The sequence below is a fragment of the Acomys russatus genome, chromosome 3 (assembly GCF_903995435.1).
Source record: "Acomys russatus chromosome 3, mAcoRus1.1, whole genome shotgun sequence".
Lineage (NCBI taxonomy): Eukaryota > Metazoa > Chordata > Mammalia > Rodentia > Muridae > Acomys > Acomys russatus.
The window spans coordinates 499,912-523,052 of NC_067139.1; the positions used below are offsets into that span (position 1 = coordinate 499,912).

At 40.1% G+C, this 23,141-nt stretch overlaps 1 protein-coding gene across 1 annotated transcript in view; it reads left to right on the forward strand.

Moving 5' to 3' along the window:
* Window positions 1-5,705: 5,705 nt before the first annotated feature.
* Window positions 5,706-23,141, forward strand: part of Lyst (lysosomal trafficking regulator) — a 153,945-nt gene continuing 136,509 nt past the window's right edge. Inside the window, exons 1-2 of the mRNA XM_051167838.1 lie at window positions 5,706-5,815; window positions 20,037-20,132. The gene's annotated coding sequence lies outside the window, so the exon portion shown is untranslated. The remainder of the gene's footprint in view (window positions 5,816-20,036; window positions 20,133-23,141) is intronic.

Here is a 23,141-nt window from a genome sequence, read left to right on the forward strand (position 1 = left end):
CTATATGTCTACATAGTTATTATTCTATTAGTTGCTTTTAAAGTACTGGGAATCAAACCCAGGGCCTCACCCATGTTAAACTATACCACTAAACTAGAGAGTGTGTGTGTGAGTGTGCGTGTTTGAGTGTATGTGTGTGAGTGTGTATATGAGTATGTGTGTGTGAGTGTATGTGTACATGTGAGTGTGTGTGTGTGTGTGTGTGTGTGTGTGTGTGTGTGTGTGTGTGTGAACATGGGTGAACAGTTGTGGTGCATGTCACAGGTCTTCTTTGTTTATTGAGTCACAGTCTCTCAAATTAACCTAGAGCTTGACAATGTGGCAAACCTAGCTTCCAAGCGCTGGGATTACAGACATACCACCAAACCCGTTGGCATTTAGGTGAGGTTCTGTGTATCCCAACCCCATCCTCATTCTAGTGAGACAAGTCTTCATCAGGTGAGCCATATCCACTGACCTATGAGGTTATTTTTATTTTTGTTTTTAATTTTTTGAGACAGGGTTTTTCTGTGTAGCCTTGGCTGTCCTGGACTCACTTTGTAAACCAGGCTGGCCTTGAACTCACAGAGATCCACCTGTCTCTGCCTCCCCAAGTGCTGGGATTACAGGAGTGCACCATGGCTGACTTCTGATTTTTTTTTAATGGAACAATTACTTGGTCTTTAGTTATATGCATAAATATAGTTAATTATATAATTTTGACCATTATATTGTTACAGAAATTGCAGCCCTATGTTTCTTCCACAGTTTCAAAAATAATTTAACTTGTATAAACTTAACTCAGAATTATAATCAACATACTCTTTGAATGCTAACTTGAAATTTAAGCCAATTTTTTTTTTACAGGATCACACTCTGTAATCCAGACTAGTCTTGAATTCAAAGTGATCCTTCGGCCTCAACCTGTCTGGTATTAGGATTACAGGCATTCAGATATCCCGTGTGTGTGTGTGTGTGTGTGTGTGTGTGTGTGTGTGTCTGTGTGTCTATGTGCATGTGTGCAGGTACCTGCAGAAGACAGAGGTTATTTGAGGCATTTTGAGGCTTTGTGATATATCATGTGTGCACAGATTGCTTCTCTAATGGATCATGTAGTCTTAAGAAGGAGAGATGACTACAGTAAGCATACTTGCCATAATGAAACTCTGTCTGAAAATATAACAGTAAAAAGTGAGCTGGGCATATACCTTGCTCTTAGAGCATTTACTTAGCATGTTAAGGGCCCTGGGTTCAATACCCAGAAAGAAAAAGAAAAAAGAATAAGAATAAATAAATAATTTAAATATGTTGAAATTGATAGATGCTATGAAAAATTACATTATGCAGACCTGCACTCATGATACACTGTCTAGTACACAAATTGCTGTTCTTATGGGTCCTGTATTCTAACTGGGAGTAATGATAAAAATAAGCATAAGGGCTGGGCCTGGTGGTGTAGGCCTGTCATCCCAGCTGCTCTGAAGTCTAAGATTTCAAGTGACAAATTACCTAAATGAAAAATAAAGTTATTTAGAGGGCGTTTGTCTTATGAAAAAAATTCAGGCACAGACAGGGTCCCAGGGCAGAAGCCTTTGTTGCTGAGGTCCCAAGGCAGTACTGAGGGTAGATCTCACTGGGAGATAAAATCAGAGTATAGCTAAAGGAGCTGTCATTGTGGCTATCTAGGGAGAAAGCACTTTGTGCAGATGGGCCAGGTAGTCCATGATCTTCAAAGGAGCAATGGGCCTGGAAGTGTGCGCCTAACAGCGAAGAGGCCAGTTGGAAATGAGGAAGGAAGGCAGAGAGGAAGTGACGATTCTGGGGCAGATATTAAGCTCCGGAGGTCATTGCAAGGATTTTGGCTTTTGCCTAAGTGAAATGAGGAACCATGTGATCTATTAGTCACTAAAAACATTTGAAAGTATTTAGGGAACAATCAAATGTGAAGACGTGCACATTACAGCACATCTTGATACGACAGTGTTGACTTAGCACTCTTTCTCCGGCAAGTTATATGGAGACTTATCACTGTAAAGCTCCTCCAGTGTAGCCAATAAACGTAAGCACAGTTTCCTTCTATATTATTCACGCTTCTTGCTTTAGATTTTTTTCACTTTTGTATGTCCTCAATTACCATTTTGATATTTATTTGAAATCTTTTAAGCTAAGTGCCTTAAGCTTGTGTATACTTAGTGTTCTATTGTTTATTCGTATTTCCTCCTTTTTGTTTTTGTTGTTTTGAGAAGGGGTCTTATGTACTCAGGCTGTCCTCAAACTTTCTATATGGCCAAGGATGACCCTGATCTCTTCATCCTCCTTCATCTATTTCCTGAGTGCTAGGCATGTGCTATCATGTCTGAATATTAATGTTCTAATATTAGTTTTGTTTCCACATTTACCTATATGTTTGTTTGATTGTGTGTGTGTTTGTGTGCATGTGTGTGTGTGTGTGTGTGTGTGTGTGTGTGTGTGTGTGTGCACGAGCCATGAAACACATGTGGAGACCAGAGAATAACTTTCAGAATTTGGTTCTTTCTTTATGTGGGTTCTGAGAATCAAATTCAAGTTGTCAAGGTTAGCATTGAATTTGTGGCAATTATCCCACTTCAGCCTCCAAAATGCTAAAATTACCAGTGTTTGCTACTACACCTAGCTTAATTATAAAATGCTCTTGAACAAAATAAGTACTGTAATTTTTGTTTAAAATGCCTTATGATTTAGACATACAATGTCACAAATGACCTTTTACAAATAAAAAATACTTTGAGGGTCAATGTATACCATTGTTATGTAATGTCTCTCATTTTCTTTCCATTTAATGAAATCTTGATCATTCATCTATAATCTTCCTTCCAAGGGAAACAGAAAACAGTTTGTTACTTTGAGTTTCTGGGACTTTTTGCTCATTAAAATGGCTTGTTTGTTTGTTATTGTTGTTTCTTTAGATTAGTGGATGAACTTTGTATTAACAGGAATATATTCAGTTTTAGGTAAACATGCAACCAATAAGGCTTAACCACTTTTCCTCTTTGTGTTTAGAGACATTGCAGCATTTCGAGTACCTGGCATTGTGCTAGGCAAGGATCCTAGGACCTAGGAGATGCTCGTTATATATTTGTTAAATAAGTGTCCATTTTGTGGCGTTTCTTTCATTTGATTCTTAGAGATTTATATGCTGCCCATCCCTAGAGCCCTGGCATTTTAAAAGACTGTCTGCCAGAGGAAGTGGGTAACTTCTGCCTAAAGATATGAGCTGTTAATGGTTGAATACTACAGTCAGATGAAGTTATTTTAAAGAGAGGAATTTTCCCAGAGAACTCCTTAAGCCACACCAATGGGCAACTGTATAATATGCTTTATCCTCAGGCCATAAGGGAGTTGAGGAATTAAGAGTTGCATTTGACAAATAACCTTTGGATAAAACGTCCTGAATTATATCTCAATTCCTGTGCAAAAAGTGACTGGAGGCAATGGGTCTACAATGACTCCTACTATCGTAGGCACATTATGGAGTATGGAAGCTACCCACTGGAATTTCCAGGTTTTGTGTCTTAGACAAATGATTAGACCAGGGCCACATGGGGCAGTGGCAGAAACAAAGAGGGCAGTTTATTGAGGAAGAAAAGCTTGAGCCAGAGCTAAAGAAAGATCAAAGGCACAAAGCACGGGCCATGAGGGTTGTGACTTGTTATAGGTCATGGACACAGCTCCTGCCTTTCTTCACAGTTGTATACTATAAGCTTTTTTTCAGACATGTTCTAACTAGTATGTGTATGCTTTGGTGTTGATAAGAGGGCTTTCAGTGTTCTGTCTGTCATTGATTGTAATCTCCCTACCCTACTCTTCTGGCACATGATCAAGCCATAAACTATTTGATTATTGATTGTATTATTTGGGAAGACTTAAAAACTGCCAAATGAAGCCTGGCATGGTAGCACATGCCTTTACTCTCAGCTCTTGGGAGGCAGAGGCAAGAGGATCTCTATGAATTTGAGGCTGGCCTGGTCTACAAGGTAAGTTCCAGAACAGCCAAGGCTATACAGAGAAACCCTGTTTTGAAAGAAAAATAAAAAAATAAAACAAACCCTGCCAAATGATACCAAATCTATCAGTGTTTCAGTACAGCTTTGACTCTTTCCCCATGCTTCTGATATTTCAAAGGCCTGCCACAGTTGTGGCTGGAAGGTGAGAAAGGGTGGCCTCCGAGCTGTCAAAACTTCTACGGCAGCATTTTTGTCAGCGTTAGGCTCACTTGGGCTGTCTGTGATGAGGCTCGGATATCCTTTTATTTAACTGTTTCCCACACTCAGGAGAGACTGACATATTAAGGTATGTAACATTAATAGTCATCAGAGAAGACCAAAGCTGGCCACAAGTTAAAAGTGGCAAAGACACATTTTATTCAGGACAAATGCAACAAGAGAGACCAAGGTACAGAGCTGGCCTCTGTTCTAAACACACTACTGGGGATTTATATCAAGGACCAAAGAACCCATGGAGGATACCAACTTGAGTGAATTCTGGCTGCACCAACCTCACAAGATTCTTGCTGAAGGCAGGCCAGCATGAACAGATCCAAAGGTGGGGACTGAAACATTTTTTTTGTTAGATAGGGAGGGTGTGATTGTGTATGTGTGGGTTCTTGCTAAACTACCTTGGCAATTGCTAAACCTGGAATTTCCAAAGATGTGCACACATAGCACGTGGGCCAAGGAGAAGGCTCAAAAGTCTGACTAAAGTTTGGTTTAAGCAAGGATCTTTGCCACATGGCCCACTGCATGCAAACATATTTGAACGGGGCTAGGTAGGGTATTATACCTGGAACCCAGAATTTTTGCAAGTCTCTATTTCTTGACATAAGTATAAGGTCTGGCCTCAAAGCTGTCTTGAAGATAGCCCTGCTTCCATCTCGGTGAACTTTTCTTTTTATCCCTTGACCTTCAGCAGAAGATAGGACGACAGTACATTGCACATACTGTCCATGGGGAAAACAAACAAACAAACAAACACGGGAATAAGAGACAGTTTATTCTGAGGCAAATTTGAGTGAACACTGCTTTAGGAATACAGATTCAGGTTTCCCAGAATTACATGCTCTATTGTGGAAGATATTTACTTGAGGTCATATAGGCATAAAACAAAAGACCATCGTACATTTCTACTAAATCAATACATTTGCCAAATATAGAAGAAAGGACATCAGGTGGACAGACTACAGCACAGCAGGAAAATCTCCCCCGATATCCTTCGTTGGCTAAGTTTAACAATACATTCCAAACGTTTTACATAACAACTACAAAGATGTTAGGTTGGCTACAGTAGTTGGTAATAAGTGGTTTTTAAAGGGCCTAAAGATATCCAAGATACTTTTGGCTGCTGATCATTTCTCTCTCCATAAGGGCAAAGTTTTAGCCAGTCAGTCATTCTGAATACAGATGTGGTTTCTCCAGTGACTGTTGAATTTACAGTAGGAAGAAGATACGCTTGCACCTCAAGGACTGACTCTCCGGAGCAGGATAGAGCATTTCACAGGCCGGAGGGGGTGGAACTCAGATGAGCCGCAGTTGGCCCGCCTTCTTTCTCTCATTGGTTGAGGTGCTCCACGCATCACGCTGGCGACCCCGGCGTGCCCTCCCGGCGGGGCGGGATTCTAGGCGCTCGAGGCGGGGCTTGTGCGCACGCGCAGAGGCGCGGGTCTGGGTCCGGGCGGGGGAGGAAGGGGTGGTGTTCCCGGTTTCCCGGGTTACCTGAGGGGGCGGGGGTGAGAGCTCGCGCTGGCCGGCAGCCGTGGATTCTCTTGCACCGGTGAGAGCCCGTGGCGAGCCACAGAGCGGAGGTAAATATGACTGCGGGCTCTTTTAGAGGGTCGGGGGTCTCGACCTCAGCGGGGCATGGCGGGAAGGTGGCTGGCTTCCCGGGCGGGGTCGCGCCGAGCTGAGGGAACCGGTGGTGTCGGGAGCCCGGCCCGGCTGGGGCTCGCTCGCGCTCCGAGCTCTGCAGGGTTCCTGACTGAGGCGGTCCTGGGCCCGAGGACTGTGGCAGCCGCGCGGACCCCATACTAACTTTACTTCTCGGCCGGCTGTCTCGGGCGGGCGGGCGCCCTCGGGGCGCTTCACCTCGGGGAGCGCTTGCCCGGGACCCCCGCTACCCTCAGTGTGTCTGGACCTCTCCTGCAGGTGACAGCAGGAGCTGACAGGTTCCGGGCGTCCCACTTCGCGCCTCGGGCCCATCTGTCATCCCCACCCTGGTGCGCCTGAGTCCCCGCTATCCTCCCTTCCCCGTGACACCTGCTGCGGGATTCCGCACACTACCCTTGGTGGTTCGCGCGCATCTCTGGAGCAGTGACTGAGATGCTAATGAAATAGGGACTTGACCCAGGGAGACTCCTGCTGCCACCGGGCGGAGGCCGAGGGTTCATGATGGAGAGCTGGAGCTCAGGGTGTCAAGCAAAGCGTCCTCATCTTCTAATCCTCAGGGGGATAAACAAAACAGCAAAACATCCTCGATGTTCAGCCGGTCACACACACCCAGGGACAGCTCTTGCTTGGTAGTTGATGGGGTGAGAAAAATTTTAAGGGTGTTGACTCATGTTGAGTACACATTTATGTTGAATTCTGGCCAGTGTTTCCTTAAGGATCGAATTCACTTTGCATTTTCTCTAAGGGTTTGTTTAACAGATTGGTATGGCACATTGAATTGTGCTTTTATTCCTGTATGTACTTGGCTGGTCTGCCATTACTTTTAATGTCCACACCTAGAAACCTTACTAATGTAGTTAATTAGTAGGGGATATCTGTTTTTAAAGAGCTTTGAAAGTAACTTTTCTGTTAATTGCTCTTTGCTGTCACCCACATTGATACTAACATGTACAGATAATTGAAAGACTTTGGAAGAGAGAGGGCATAGGGGAAAATGAGTTTCTGTACTTTAATTTACCTTAAAATACTTCCTAGACTATAACTTGCATTTATAGCATATGCATTAAGTAAAGATCTGTTAAGCACCTACTGTGGGCCAGGAGCTTTTACAAACAGATAAATGACCCCCCCCCCCCCTTGGGACACACATCCTACTGGAAGAACTGCAGATTGTAAATAAGCAGAATGTGCACTTGTCAGATGATGTTAAAGGGCCTAGAGAAAAAAAGCAGGGAGAAGACAGGGAGCCAGAAGTGGGTTGCAATTGGATTAGAGTTAGTTAGGAAAGGCCTGCTGGAGAAGGTGACATTTGATCAACCGGAAGGAAGTGAGGGGTGATCCATGCGCTGTTCTGAGGGAAGGGTGTGCAATGAGAAAGCCGCTTGCAAAAAGCCCTGAGGCAAATGGAGAGCTGAGAGGCTGGTCCGGCTGTGTTAGAGCCAGCTAAGAAAGAGTTGTAGAGGACCGACTGATTAGAAGGGTGAGAGATCAGACTGAAAGGCCTTAAACGCCTTTGTAGGGAGAGGAGTCCTCATTTTTAGCAAAAAAATGATAAAATCAAAATTGTTTTTCAGAGGAACCATGGGGCTTGTTGGAAAATACACCACCTTTGGGGAAGGGATTAGCAGGAGCAGAAACAGAGATACCATGTGTGGGGATATTGCCATAATGCTGTCCAGAAATGATGTAGGGATGGTAGCTGCGGTGAGAAGTTACTGATTTCTGAATAGGTGTGTGTAGAGGTGTAGAGGACAGCAACACTTTTGTCTTTAGCAAGAATGATAGAATAGATAGGGACTAGGAGTTTTATGAGAAAAATAGGCTTGGTTGAGAAGCTAGGTTTCAGGAGATAAAATTAAACCTCCAAGTGGAGATTACTCATAGTAGACATTAGTGACTTTGCATCGCAGAAACGTTTTATGTTGCCTTGACTATTCCAGAAACGTAACAATTTTGCTCATAAATGGACAATTTTTACTTCATGCCTACTTTTTTGTTTGTTTTCTTCCAGTGTTAGTAACCAAACTGATACCTTGAGTATGCTGGGAAAGTTCACTCACTGAGCCCTTTCTCTGGCTCATTTATTTTCTTTTTAGTTCTTTTGAACCAACCTAGTCATTCATGTTTCCAAATGTAGCTTTGGTTTTATTTGCTTGCATTTAGTCTATGTGTTTGTTAGTTTTAGTTGTAGAAAAAGCCATATAATACAGAACTTCAGCATATCTTTTGTAGCTATATTTAACTTAATATCTTCATTTGATTTTTTTCTGAATTATTTTTAGGTGCCTGCTAGAAAGAATTTAAGCCCCAGAAATGTTATCTAATGTGGCTTCTCTTGGCTATTTGTGAAATTACAATGTAAAAGACGTGAATTTTTAAATGCTTTTCTAATAAGTCAGTGACAAAAAGATTATCTTAATACTTTTGTTTCATTACAGATCACTTGAAATAAATAGACCATCACATTTTAATGGAGACTTAAAAAAAATCAGAATATAAAGTATAAGACCAGTGTACTTTGATCTGTAAAACTTGATGGAGCATCTCTGTAGTCCCAACTAATTGGGAGGCTGAAGCAGGAGAATCACATATTCAAGACCAGCTTGGATAGCTTAACAGCTTAGTGAGGCTGTGTCTCAAAAATGAAAACACGGGGTTAAGGATGTTGCATGGTGCTAGAGTGTTTGTCTGGCATGCATAGGGCTCTGGGTTTAATCTCCAGTACTATGAAAGCGAACAACAAGAATTAAAAATACTTGTAATTAGAAAACATCTGATTTTGGTCCTGAGATCTACACTTTATAATAAAGAGCCAGAAAATACCTACTATTTTATAATGAAATTTCAATATATCTATCCTGAAAATATATACAACTGTCAGATTGTGAGTAATCATAAACTGATCTTGGAGTCAGTGAGGCAGCTATATTCTCATTGTTGCCTCTCATCAGTGTTTATCCTTGTGTCTCTTAATTCCCTTGGCCTTGTTTATAGTAACTGAGAGGGTTCTGATACATTTGGGAATTTTGAATTCTTACTAAGTCTAAATGCTGGGGGGAAAATAGAATAAGGAAAAAAATACCCAGTAACATGAGATACTCATGCCTAAAACCAATCATCTTGATTAGTCAAGAAAGAAATAAAATTATTGTCCAAAAGGCTATTCATCATTCCATTCAAGGGTTAGGTCTTTGAAACGGAAACCCACAATAGATGAGGAAATGAGAGCTTTTAGCCATTTTAAATAAAAGGAAAAATTAGGCCTTTAATACCAGCACTCCAGAGGCAGCAGAGGCAGGTGAATCTCTGTGAGTTCAAGGCCGGCCTGGTCTGCAAAGCGAGTCCAGGAAATTAGGGCTATTACACAGAGAAATTCTGCCTTGAAAAACAAACAAACAAAATGGAAAAATTAGGTGAACAGTAGAGTTCTGCACACACTTAGACATGTTTACAAAACTGTTTCTACAGCTGGAGAGGTGGCTCAGAGGTTAAGGGCACTGACTGCTCTTCCAGAGGTCCTGAATTCAATTCCCAGCAACCACATGGTGGCTCACAACCATCTATAATGTGATCTGATGCCCTCTTCTGGACTGCAGGTGTACATGCAGGCAGAACTCTGTATACATAATAAATAAATAAATCTTAAAAACAAACAAACACCCCTGTTTCTACCAATCTTTGAAAAGTAAAGAGCCATTTGTATAGTGGATTACTAATTAGTAATTGAGGAATGGGTTATAAGATTACACAACATAGTTATGCTACATGTAGAATGCCAGACACCCCCAAGATACATATGTATGCTTGGACACACACAATCACAATCCAACCAAAACTACTATGTACTTACTTTGTCGTTCCATCTAGAAAGTGTGCTCTTATCTGTAGTGGCAGAAAGCATATCAGTGGTGGGCTGGGTATTGATAAAGTAAGGGGAGAGGCCCAGAGGGAGGGATAACCAGGATGTACTAGGAGTGATAGACAGGTTTCACTATCTTGATTATGACAACATATGTGTATATATATGTTGAAACTGAACAAATTATCTACTTTAAAGAGTACAAGTGTGTTATATGTCCTCCATTACACCTTAATAAATGGTATTTAAAAGTAGCTCAAGCTTTAAAAGACAGGAATCTGAGGTACATATTACCAAATGAAAGAAACCAGTCTGAAAAAATTGTACTTTATTATTACAACTATGAGACAGTCTGGAAAAAGCAAAACAAAACTCTGTAGACAGAAGATCAGAATTTGAAGAAAGGGAAGAATAAATGGGCAGAGAACACAGGATTTTTAGGGCAGCACAGCACTGCAGTGATGGATATATATCATATGTTTTTCAAAACCGGTTGAATGTACAACTGTGAGTTTTAATGTAAACCATGGCTTTGGGATGAGAATAACCTGTCAATATAAGTTCAGTAGTAACAAATGTACCTGTGATATGGAGTGTTTATAGCCAGAGAGGCTGTGTATGTGTGGAGACAGCTATGTATGCTTTCTTCCATTTGATTTTGAGGAGAACCTAAAACTACTCTATAAAAGACAGTTCATATTTAAAGAGAGTAGATTTTTGCCAGAAACTTGAAAATTGCCGTTTTGTTTGTTTATGCATTTGTTTTGAGGCCAGGCTGCCTGGGATTTATGATCCTTCTTCCTTGAGTGCTGAAGTGAAACGTGTACCATCCTGCCCAGGAAGAATTGCGTATTTTACATTTCAGAACTGAAGAATTAGAGGGATAAATCTGAGAAATTGCTTGACACCGAGTCTCAGAAAAATTCCAAGTCAGATTGCCAAGTACTTCATGATTCATGATAAGAAAAGAAACTATTGATTACTAAGACTCATCCATATTTCAACAAGTTAGTGATCTAACTTTATACGTACTTTGCCAAAGATAGCATAATAACAGTATGCTCTTTCTATGTCACTTCACTATGTGTAGAACACACACTCAGTATTTTATTTAATCTTCAAAAACCACTCTTCCCTGAATTAGTTTAAGATGGGAAAAGTGTCAGCAATAGTAGCAATAGCCTAAGAAATGGGCTAAAGGAAAGAGGAGTAAAAACAGGATTTATAGAGTCTGAACTGGGTGAATAGTGATGCTGATTGTTTTTAATTTTTAAAATACAGAAAAGAAAATGAAATACATCAGTTTTCAGTTTGGAGAATGTAGTTGTTTAATTTCTTTTAGTGAAGCAAGTTGTATAAAAAATTAAGTCAAATTATATAAAAACATCTTTATTCAGTAAATATAGTCTCTCAGATACTTTTGAAGAGGAGACAGTATATGGAAGTTTGAACTGTGAGATGTGATTGGCTGAAGGTGTGTTTTTCTTTTTTTTTTAAATATCTTTTTCTATTAATTCATTCATATTACATCTCAATTGTTATCTCATCCCTTGTATCCTCCCATTCCTCCCTCCCTCCTGCTTACCTCCTACTCCCCTCCCCTATGACTGTGACTGGAGGGGGAACCTCCTCCCCCTGATGGGCGGATTTGGGCCCATGGGTTCTGCTCAAACTATGGCACCAGCCAAGGACAATACATGCAGTAACTTCAAACCTCAAACCAGATCTAACCAATGGACAGGACAGTCTCCACAGTTGAGTGGAGAGGGGAGCATGGGGACTGACTTTCATATGAACTTGGGTGCACCATATTTGACCAGGTTCCCTTGATGGGGAGACCTGGTGTCCCTCAGAGGAAGTATAGCAGGCTACCAAGAAGAGACTTGATACCCTATGAGGTGTGTTTTTCTTTAAGGAGTGAAGTCAAAGATACTTGCATGGATTGAGGGACAGTAACATCCTATAAGAGAAAGATGGTAATTGAATAATTAAATATAATATGAGAGAAAGTGGAGGGGTGGACCCAGGAGCAGAGGTGAAAAGGGTTACTCAGAAGAACAGCAATGCATCTTCTGTTTGAAAAGGAAAGGAAATAAGGGAGTGGGTTGAGGTGCAGCTGAACATCCAAGATGGTGCCTCTTTTCTCTATGAAGCAAAGTTATGTGCTGAGACAGAAAGAAAAACGTGGGTTGGGGTATGCTTGGGGAAGCATTTTAAACCTAGTGTATTGGATTTCTTCTTTTGTGGCTGATTGAGTCCAGAAAAAGAGCTCTTGTGTGGAGATGAAACTTAAACAATAACTAGTGACCTAATTACTAAATACTGATGAATATTTTCCAGAGATATGAAATCTCAAATTCACAGACGTTATCAGAATAGTTAAGTAGTTTTCTCCGTGACCTGTTTGCTTAGGTGAAAAAGCAAGTGTGGTAAACTGACCCTGGATGAGAATAGGAAGGAAAGGTTTAAGGAAGAACCTAGGCAGAAGGGTGGTATGACACCAAGGAATGCAGGGTGGCAGTGAGGTCACTGTTCAAGGGATGAGCCACAGAGCTCCTACTCAGGAAGGAAAGCCAAGCCAACGTGAGGCTGATATACTTGGAGAGTGGAGAAGGTGAAGAATCTCAGCAAAAAAAAGAATTTATGAGCAGGATTTATGGTAGTAATGCAATACAAAAGATGGGGTGGGAAGACACATATAGGAAAATTCTAAATTTGAAATTCTGGAGTTGGGGCAATTTTAAGGAATAAGGGTTAAAATACAGCTGGGCAGCCAGTCTTAATAGTGCTAATCACAATAATAGCAATGCTAGTGCTGGTCAGTAGCCTTCACCAAGGTACAAACTGGGGAGTGCCTGAGTCTTTCTAGTTTGAAAATTCTTGTGACCAACTGTTAAGCCATGCTGACCTGCAAAGCAGGAACCATGGAAAATAAAGGTTGACATTTAAGTCTAGTATATTATGATTACTTGTTCTCATAGATAATGAACCCCAGAAGATCAGCTCCTGTGGAGAGCATATAACATTGTTTGTAATGATAATGATGCTGGGTGTGGTGGTGCACTCCTTTAATCCTAGCACTTGGGGAGTCAGAGGCAGGTGGATTGCTGTGGGTTCGAGGCCATCCAAGGCTACACAGAGAAACTCTTGTCTCCAAAAAACCAAAAATAAAAGAATTGGTAATGACCTACTCCTTGGTCAGTAGACAACAACTGTAACTGTAACTCTGAAAATAGAAAAAATAAAACACTGTGGTGGGAAACCAGGTGAACACTGACTTTTCTTCCCAGGCTGAGATCTTGATAAAATGATCTTCATAGAGAAGAGGAGGTGAAGGTGGAGAAGCTTCTAAGCAACAGAACTAGGGTTCAGAAAGGGAGTAAAGAACACAGGGAAGGGGCTGAGGAGATGACTGCCTCATGTGTGAGGCCCTAATTTTGATCCCCAGAAGCAATGTAAAAATGTTGACCCTAGTAGTATGCACTTGAAAACCTGGCTCTGGGAAGGCAGAGGCAAGAGGATCCCTGGTCTTGCTGGTTGTTCAGTTTAACCTAATTGGTGAGCTCCAGGGCCCTGAGAGTCCCTGTCTCAAAAAAGATTTTTTGAGCTTCTGAGGATGACACTCGAGGTCATGCACACATATACATGTATATCTGCATATGTACATGCTCTTATAAATAAAACAACCAAAAATTTAGGGAGGACTTAACCTAGTGGGTACAAAACCTCAGGGGGATGGGTGAGTATGTAGGGCAACCATACAGTTTGTGGGCCAAATGGTATTTTGAGAACAAAAGGGTGTCACTAATAGTTACTTTTGGACAATAGACATAAGCCAGGACTATGCTGGAAAAATAGAGAGGTATTTGGTCACCCCGGTGTAGGTAGGCAGAGGCACTACATTGGAAAAGGGTAGATACTGAGAATTAGTGCTCTGAGTCTTTTATTAGAAGCGCTTGTAGGGTACCAATTTAAGATTATTTTCAGTAGTGCCATGGAACTGTCCTGAGACTTTCTGGCTATATCTTATATAAGAAAGCCTGTACTCATCTTTGTATGAGCATTTAGGAAGTCATTAAACATATAGGTGATAGGTGAAACCTCAGAAGTGTCTGGGTTCATAAAAGGAGAGCACAAAAAAGTGAAGTGAGGAGGAGGAGAGAATCCAGAATCTCATCAACATGAGAAGAATCCAGTCACAGAGACTATACAGTAATCAGAAGAGGAACCCACAAAATATATGTGTGTAGTATATATGTGATCCATAAGTCAAAAGAGAAGAGAGGGCTAAGGACAGGTCGGTTATCATATGCTTTGTATTTCACAGGCAGGTCTGATCAGATAATTACTGGAATGTGCTTGTTGGGATGGATTTGGCAATTAGAAGGCTAGTGTTGCTCTTGGCCTGAGTATTTTCAATAGAGAACTGTGAGCAGCAGCCAGGCTGCAATGCGCTGAGCAGAGGTGAAGTGTGCTTCCATTATAGATGACTTTTGAGTAATCCTGGAAGAGTAGCTGCCAATGGGGTATCTCCTCTGTTTTAAATGCAAGCAGTGAAGACGCTAGTGGAGATGAGGGGTTAAAAACCAAGGGAACTGGCAGAACATCAAGTCAAAAAGTGTTGATGTTACAGCAAAGGCAAGAGTAGCAGGGAAGTATGTTTTGTTGTTTGGGGCTTTTTTGAGATAGTGTATTACTTTGTAGCCCAGGCTAATCTCAAACTCACAATCCCACTTGCTTAGCCTCTTCTGAGATTCGCTGCACCCAGCTTGAAAGATATTTATTAATTTTAAAAAAGATTTAAATATGTATGTGTGCTGGGAACCAAACTTGAGTTCTCTGCAAGAGTAACAAGTGCTCTTAACTGCTGAGCCCTCTCTCTGTATCCTGGGAGATGTGTTTTAAATAAACAAGACAAATTTATCAATTAAAAGTGTCAAATACTTCAGTGGGTGAGTAGTATTTAGTTTACACCCAGTCTACAACTCTGTTTTCTCTGTGCTGTTAGAATGGTTAGCCCTAAGCTACCCACAAGATTGTTGGGATGTTTGCTATTTTCTGGGGCTTTTTTTTTCTTTGTACTTACCTGTTTTTTTTTTTTTTTTTTTTTTTTTTTTTAAGTTAGCTGTTTTTGTACATTGGAAATGGTTTTTGATTAGATATAGTAATCTGAGCCAGGTGTGGTGATGCACACCTTTAATCCCAACACTCAGGAAGTCAAAGGCAGGCAGATCTTTGTGAGTTCAAGGCCAGTCTGGTCTACAAAGCAAATCCAGGACAGCCAAGGCTACATAGGGGAACCCCTGTCTCAAAAAACAAAAAACCAAATAAACAACAACAAAAAAGTATAATAATTTGTGTTTTCTTACCACAAAGAGAATTAAATCTGTATGCTTTTTAAAGTATTATGAACTTTTAAAAAGCAATAATAATATATTATTTTTCCTTTTCTTTAACATTGGTCTGGTCAAATGTGTCTTGTTGAAGTTTTTATTAGTTACATTGTTGTCTTCACCACTTAGAAGGGCAGTAGTCATAGTTACGGTGATTGTATTGGAGCAACAGGGCTATTTGGATGAGTGTGAAATTAAAGCAGTGGTGCCTCTTTGAAAGGGTAGCAAACCATATTTATCACTTCATAAAATGCATTCAGTGTTGTAACCTCTGGTTATTCATCCATTGAAGTGTGGCCAGTGCAAGGTTGTACTGGTGTAACTTGTAGGGCAGCTATGGATGTCCATCAGCTCGCTCATTACCGTGCTTTCTATATTTGATTTTTGGACTTCACTGCATTTTGACTTTGTGTGTGTGTGTGTGTGTGTGTGTGTGTGTGTGTGTGTAGGCCAGAGGACTTTCTTCAGGTGAGTTCTACTTTTTATTTAAATAGCCCAGTGGCCTGGAACTAGCCAGTGCTGGGATTACATGGATGCACCACCATGCCCAGGTTATTTTTTGTTTTTAAACATTGGTTCTGAAGATCATACTGAGGTCCTCATGTTTGCAAAGGAAGCACTTTGCTGCCCAAGCTGTTTCTACAGCCTAGCCTGATCTTTTTAATGTGTGTGTGTGTGTGCACGCGCACTAGGGGTTGCACCTGGTGTCTTATGAATGCCAAGCAAGGACTCTGACATTGAGCTATATCCTCAGTCTTGACCTGGAATTTCTTTAAGATTAAAGTGCTTTGTTGTTTTCTGAACTTTTTCTCAATGGTACTTCCAAACATAATAATGCTGATAATTATTCTTCTTGCATTCTTTCCTGTTAGCTTTACTTAAATATTTTGGAGACTATTTTTAAAGTAATTTGTTTCAAGTTACTGGCATAACATTCTCTATTTCTTATATTTTTACATTCATTATTTATGTGTGTCTGAGAAAAAATATGTCTGTGTGTCTGTGTAGTATGAGCCATGGAGGTCAGAGAACAACTTTCAGGAGTGTGTTCTTTCCTTCCACCATGTATGTCCTGGGGAATTGAACTCAAGTTGTCAGGTTTTGTAGCAAGCACTTTCAGCCACTGAACCATCTCACTGGTTTATTTTTATTTTTTAATATTTATTTTGTTTATATGTATGTGAGCCGGAGTCAGTGTAAGTACAACACGTATGTAATAGTGCCCACAAAATCAGAATAGGATGTTAGGTCCCCTGGAGCTGAGTGAAAAGCCATTGTAAACTTCCTGATATGGATACTAGCACCTGAAGCTGGGTCCTTTATAAGAGCAGCAAGTGCTCTCAACTCCCAACCCGTCTTTCCAGCTCCACTCCTTTTTTTTTTTTTTTAAATCATGTTTTAAATGCTATTTTGACAACACCTGATTATACTCACATTAAGGAGACATTTGAAATATGTAATTAGAATTGTGAGTGGATCTTCATGCCTGCTATATTTTCTCATAGTGTATTGTTATGAAAGTTCACAGTCCAAAGAGACATTTAGAAGTTATCTAGTTTTTATGGCACCAACCAAGGACAATACGTGCAGTAAACATCAAACCCCTCCCCAGATCTAGCCAATGGACAGGACATTCTCCACAGTTGAGTGGAGAGTGGAGTCTGACTTTCACATGAACTCTGGTGCCCCATATTTGACCATGTCCCCTGGATGAGGAGGCCTGGTGGCACTCAGAGGAAGGATAGCAGGCTACTAAGAAGAGACTTGATACCCTATGAGCATATACAGGGGAGGAGGTCCCCCTTAGTCACAGTCATAGGGAAGAGGAGTAAGGTGAAAGCGGGAGGGAGGGCGGAATGGGAGGATAAAAGGGATGGGATAACAATTGAGATGTAATATGAATATTATCAATAAAAAAGAAGTTACCTAGTTTTTACTTTTCTGAATGTAAGGATAATAGGGACAGGCTTGGCATAGTGTACACATCTAGTACTGGGGACTCAGGAGGCTAGGGCAGGAAGATCCTCAGTTTAGAGTGACCTCAACTGATTAGCTAGCTGACAAATGACAAACCAACAACAAACCTACAGTTGAAAAGTGGTGGGTGTGGGGTTCATAAAGATTTGAGGAGAAACAAAAGCTTAAAAAAATCTTTAATTTTAGTCTCACATTCCATCTACTATACTGTCAACACCCTGAACATTTTAGTGTGGCTTAGGAATGCAATTCTATAGCCCAAATATATCTGGGTACCATAGGAACTTATAGCGATTGGCTTCCAGCATGTAATTCATGTATAACTTTAACTATTTTTCTTTATGTGTCTGTGCCTATTTTATCATTATTTCTTTTGGGAAGGTGGCTCACTAGCCCTGGCTAGCCTAGAGTTCACTGAGCTTGAACTTGAGGCATATCTCGTGTTTTAACCTCTCAAGTGCTAGAATTACACATGTGTGTCACCATGCTGAGCTTGCCCATTCATTTTCTCAACACAGTGATAGAAACCAACTGTGATGATGTTCAGTGTGGTGGGAGAAAAAGTGTTGCTTATATTTAAAACTCTTTTCTCAGAAAATGTTTATTTCTTTCTTGCTTTAGTTCTCCCAGACCCTGAGTTCATCTCCCCCAACTCGCCCTGCTGGTTAGAGGTCAGCTAATTTAGCAACTACAGCTTGGTTTGACTCTACTCTTACTTTTCTTGGAGTGAAATATAACAGGAAACACATTTTTTTTTTCTATTGGGATGCACCGACTAAATGCATCTTTAAAAAAAAAAAAAAAGGGTATTGTCTGTGTACATATTACCGAAGACTAAGAGGAAACTGCTGTCTGACCTTCCAAGGTGTAGTCTAGGTTGGCTTCAGTCTCATCATGGTTATCCCGTATGGCTTTCCAAGAGCTGAAATTATAAGTTTGAGCCTCTCTACCTTGCTTGCATGCTATCTTTTTTTTTTTTTTTTTGAGAATTATTATGCTCTCACTTTTTTTATTGTTTTTATATTTATATCACAGTGTATTGATAAATTTCTTTTTCTTTTTCTTTTTTTTTTTTTTTATACAAAGTACATACAGCAGGAAGAACCATGTGACAATCATGAGTTATATAAATGTTACATTCATAGTGATTTGGCTATTTGTGTTTGTCATGCTTAAAGTGAAAATCGTTCTTGTCTTGTTGGGTCTAAATTTCTGAATGAAATTCAATATCTATCATATCTCATCTCTATTAACTTAACGCCTTTATCTTGATCTAAAAAGATTTTATCCCCTAATCAACTAAATTTGATTGTAAAACTAAACTGTCTGGTCTTCAACGCCCCTCAGAGACTTAAGAAGGAATAAGACTTAAATGCCTGATTGAACTGGTAGTTGCACAGTATCTTTAAAGCTTGTGAATATCTGTTTAGTAATCCTTGACCTTATTTTGTGAAAACGTTTGCATATGCCAGAAAAACATATAAAACTGTTGATCATTATGATTTTGCTATAGAAATTATTTTTTTATTTTCACTTCACATTATGTATAGGCTTCAGGTTATTTTTAGTGTTTCTTCAACAAGTATGAAGAGCTATGCGACTATAATAAGAGTTTAGGAACTTTTTAAAAAGCCTGCGGTCTTTGAATTATAATCTTTAACATAATGCAAAAAATATACTGACTTTTATTCTTAATATTCTTTTTCCTTTAACATTTTTTAAAGATAATAAACTTTGCTAAGGTTTTTAGGAGTTTGTGTAGCACATTTCTTAGTATGTCACAGCTAGCTGTGGAATAGAAAAGGGCTTTACTAAGTGTTCATATTAGGGCCTTAGCTTGTGAAAATCTTTTTTTTTTTTTTTGTGAAAATCTTTGGAAAGTATTTGAGTATTTTAAGTGTTTTCTGTCAAAGTTTGCATTAAGTGAGTTGGTATTTATTGACTTCTTACTGTTTGTAGCATTTGCTAAGCATTCGCGATATTAAAAAAAAATACCTGGATTTTAAAAATTCTTAAAAAAATAAAAATAAAAATCCTTTAAAAAATATTTATTTTAATTTTAGGTGCATGGGTGTTTGGTCTGCATGTATACCTATGTACAACATGCATGCAGTGCTTGAAGAAGCCAGAAAAGGATGTTAAATCCTTTGGAACTGGTGTTACAGATGCTTGTAAGCTACCATGTTGGTAATGGTATTTGAACCCAGGTCCTCTGGAAGAGCAACCAGTACTCTTAAGCACTGTGTCATCTCTCCAGCCCCCTAGTGTCCCTTCTAAAGGAAGTGTAATTTAATTTGTAAAGAAAGAATACAATTGTATGATATAGTGTGAAGAATGATAGTATAAAAGCACATAGAAAAGAAATTAATTAACAGTAATTTCCATGGCAAGAACAACATGATAAAACAGTGAAGCAGTGTGGAGAAGGTGTGTTACTCTGGGGAGGACCTGTAGAGGAGGTGGTCCTGTGTGCCAGTCACATAGAGAGATTGGAATGACTAAATGGTGGAGGATACTGCATACTCTGGTCTAACAAAGGTATTGCGGTCTTATTCTCCATGAATTAGAATGCCGTTTGTAATTTCAAGGAACCTCAGTGACTTTTTTCCTTTTTCTTTTCTTTCTTTCTTTTTCTTTTTCTTTTCTTTTTTACTAGTTGTAAGACTTAGGTTGGATGGAAAACAGACCAGAGGCGTTAGAGAGGAGATGAGGGCCCAGGAATCCTTAGAAATAAGACTAGAGAAGGAGACAGATTCAAGGATGATGATAATAACTAATAATTACTGATCTTCACTCTTGCATTTTATGTGAAACTTCTCATTTACTTTTAATATCCCTGCCTCACAAATAACTTTTCCAAAAATCTTACCCACATAAAAACAAGGGATCTCTCCTGGGAAGAAAAATGAGCTTACCCCAAATAAAGGCTGTGCTCAATCTTTTCACAAATGCTTTACTGTAAGAAGGCTCAGGAAGAGGAAGTCAGCACCCAGCACATCAGAGCTGGTGAGTAGTGATGTAGAAGTGAACCAGCAAGCTACAAGAGAGAATTGCCAAGGCCTAGATGAACACTGTCTTGGTTCCTCTTCTGAGTGACCGGCCACAAACTGGAATAGGAATGAGGAAGGAAAGAGTGGTTTGTTGACATCAATCAGTATACTTCAGAAAGATTGGTGAGCCTGACTCCTGTCTCTGACACTTTGAAGCTCTGTGAGCTTGGACAGCTGCCTGGCCTTACTGTGCTTCTGTGTCCAATATGTGTAACACATAAGGGCAGTCATGGTACTTATGAAATCGTTATAGGGAGTAAACCTGTGCAGTGTGCTTACAGTAGCATCAGATGCATAGTAGATCAATCAGTATAGGTGTTAGCTAGCTCCTCATCATCATTACCATTATTTTGTAAAAATCTCAAGGTCTATCTTGAGGTTAGATGAGCTAATCAGTTTAAAATTCCTATCATATTCCTCTCAGGAAGCCAAAGGAGATTTGCTCAGGTGGGCCTTCACTGTTCCATTTTGTATAGCTTCACTAAAACCATCTTTTATGGGACTCAGGGTCAAACACAGGTTTTACCTGAGGGACCTGGTTACCCAATTCATTTGTTTTAGGAAAACAAACTACTTGTGGAAAGGTTTAAGTCTGATGCATTTTGATGACTTCCTCTGAATTTCTGTTAAAGTTCTGCCTTGCTGACATGACCTGGGCTTTATTTATTTCCTAACCAACTTTGCCATATGAGGGCCCAGGGTGATCAAAATGGTAACTAACCGTAACGGCCATAGAGTGTCCCAGCTAGTACTTTATGAACTTAGATGAGAGGGAAATTGTTATCATTGCTTGCTGACTCCCTGACATATGGAAGGAAAATAAAATTTAGGGACTGTTGCTTTTTTAGATTTCTGCCCTCTTCACAGACATTATTCTAAATATATTTAGTTTGAGTGGGGTTTTCTGTTTGTTTGTTTGTTTGTTTGTATATTTTGGTTTTTGGTTTTCGAGACAGGGTTTCTCTATGTATCCTTGGCTGTCCTAGACTCACATTGTAGACCAGGCTGGCTTCGAACTCACAGCAATCCGCCTACCGCTGCCTCCCAAGTGCTGGGATTAAAGGCATGTGCAACCACTGCACGGCCTAGTTTAAGTGTTCTTTATTTGAACAGCCCACACAGTTCCACATAACTTGAAAATATTTCATTAAACACATTCTTCTAGTTTGACTTAGTTCAAATGCACAATATAGAGTAAAATATAGGAGCATTTCTTTCCCTTTTCACTTCTTGAGAATTATCATAGCTCCACATTTGTAATGTGGAGCATCTAGATCATGGCTAACTTTTACAAAGCCCTGTGATGCTGAAATTGCAGTAAATTCTTTCTGGAAGGAATAGCCTCCTCTCGGGTCATTTACTTGTTTGTATAAAAGAAAACATAAGGGAAGTAATAACATTTTTCTGAGGGGGGAGGAGAGACAGACAGAAAGGGACAGAGAGAGACAGAGACAGAGAGTGAGACAGAGAGAGAGAGAGAGACAGAGAGAGAGAGAGACAGACAGACAGACAGAGATATTGAAAGGACAGCAGGAAGCTTCTGGTGCTTAGGGATCGGATGTATATGCCTTAGCTATACATTGGTCTAGATCTGGCCACTAGACTGCTTGAACAGGTAGCATTCTGAAAGATATGACTTGGCTATGAGAAGTCTCTCCAAAATTCAAGCAATATCAGGAAAAACATGAGATAAGAAGCTGTAGATCCAGCTTTTAAATTCAGCCTGAGTCTTAGGAACACAGAAAAACTGTATATAAATTCTTTACCAGAATGTAACATAAGTTGCTGCTAGTCTAGTTTTCCATAGAGTCTTCATTCTGATTTGGAAGCTCATGAGCTTGGCCCTCACTGTTGTATTCTTGTTGGTACTTGGCTTCTGAGCTCCTACCAGAGCAACTATCACTCTAGATCTTTTCTAACCTACAGCTCCTAACATTTCTAGTTCTCATAAATCAGTCCCAAAGGCTTAAGAGCCACATGACTGGGCTTAGACACAACAAAAACTCCACTTCACTGCTATCAGTTTGTGTGTGTGTGTGTGTGTGTGTGTGTGTGTGTGTGTGTGTGCGTGTGTTAATTAGTTTTTTAGAACTGTGACCAAAATACTCAAGAGAAAAATCTAAAGGAGGAAAGATTTTGGTTCACAGACTCAGAGTGTTTAATCTATCATTGCATGGTTCTTGGTGCTTGATCATGTCAGCAGCAGTAGTTGACAGAGGAGATAGAGAAATAGGTAGCTAGATTATCATCATAAAATAGATTTTAAAAAGCTGCTTATATTAACAAAATTTTGTAAATGTTTCTAATGTGTGTTCTGTCTTAAACTGGTTGGAAATCTGATGGCTGTTAGTACATCAAGTATTGATCATAAAGATTAGTACAGTGCATATATCAACAAACACTCTTGCTTATATGACCTAATTTAATTGATAAGCTTTAACTGAATTATTTTTAAGGAAGTTTGGGCTGGGGAGATAGATCCGTGGGTAACGCTTTTGTTCTGAAAGCCTGAGGATCTACTTTTAGATCCCTGGACCCTACATAAAAAAGCAGCCATGGCAGTACATTCTTTAATCCCAGCACTGGTGTGAGGGATTTGAGATAGGAGGATGGCCATCAAGACTAGCTAGTTGATAGATGCAGGTTCAGAGAGAGGTGAGAGGGAAGAAGAGAAGAAAGGGAGAAAGGAGAAGAACAGGAAATGGGGGGAAGAGGTAAGGAAGGGAGAGGAGAAGAGGCAAAGACACTGTCTGGAAAAATAAGGCAGAGAGCAATAGAGTAAGATACCTGATGTTGCCGGGCGTTGTGGCGCACGCCTTTAATCCCAGCACTCGGGAGGCAGAGGCAGGCGGATCGCTGTGAGTTCGAGGCCAGCCTGGTCTACAAAGTGAGTCCAGGATGGCCAAGGCTACACAGAGAAACCCTGTCTCGAAAAACCAAAAAAAAAAAAAAAAAAAAAAAAAAA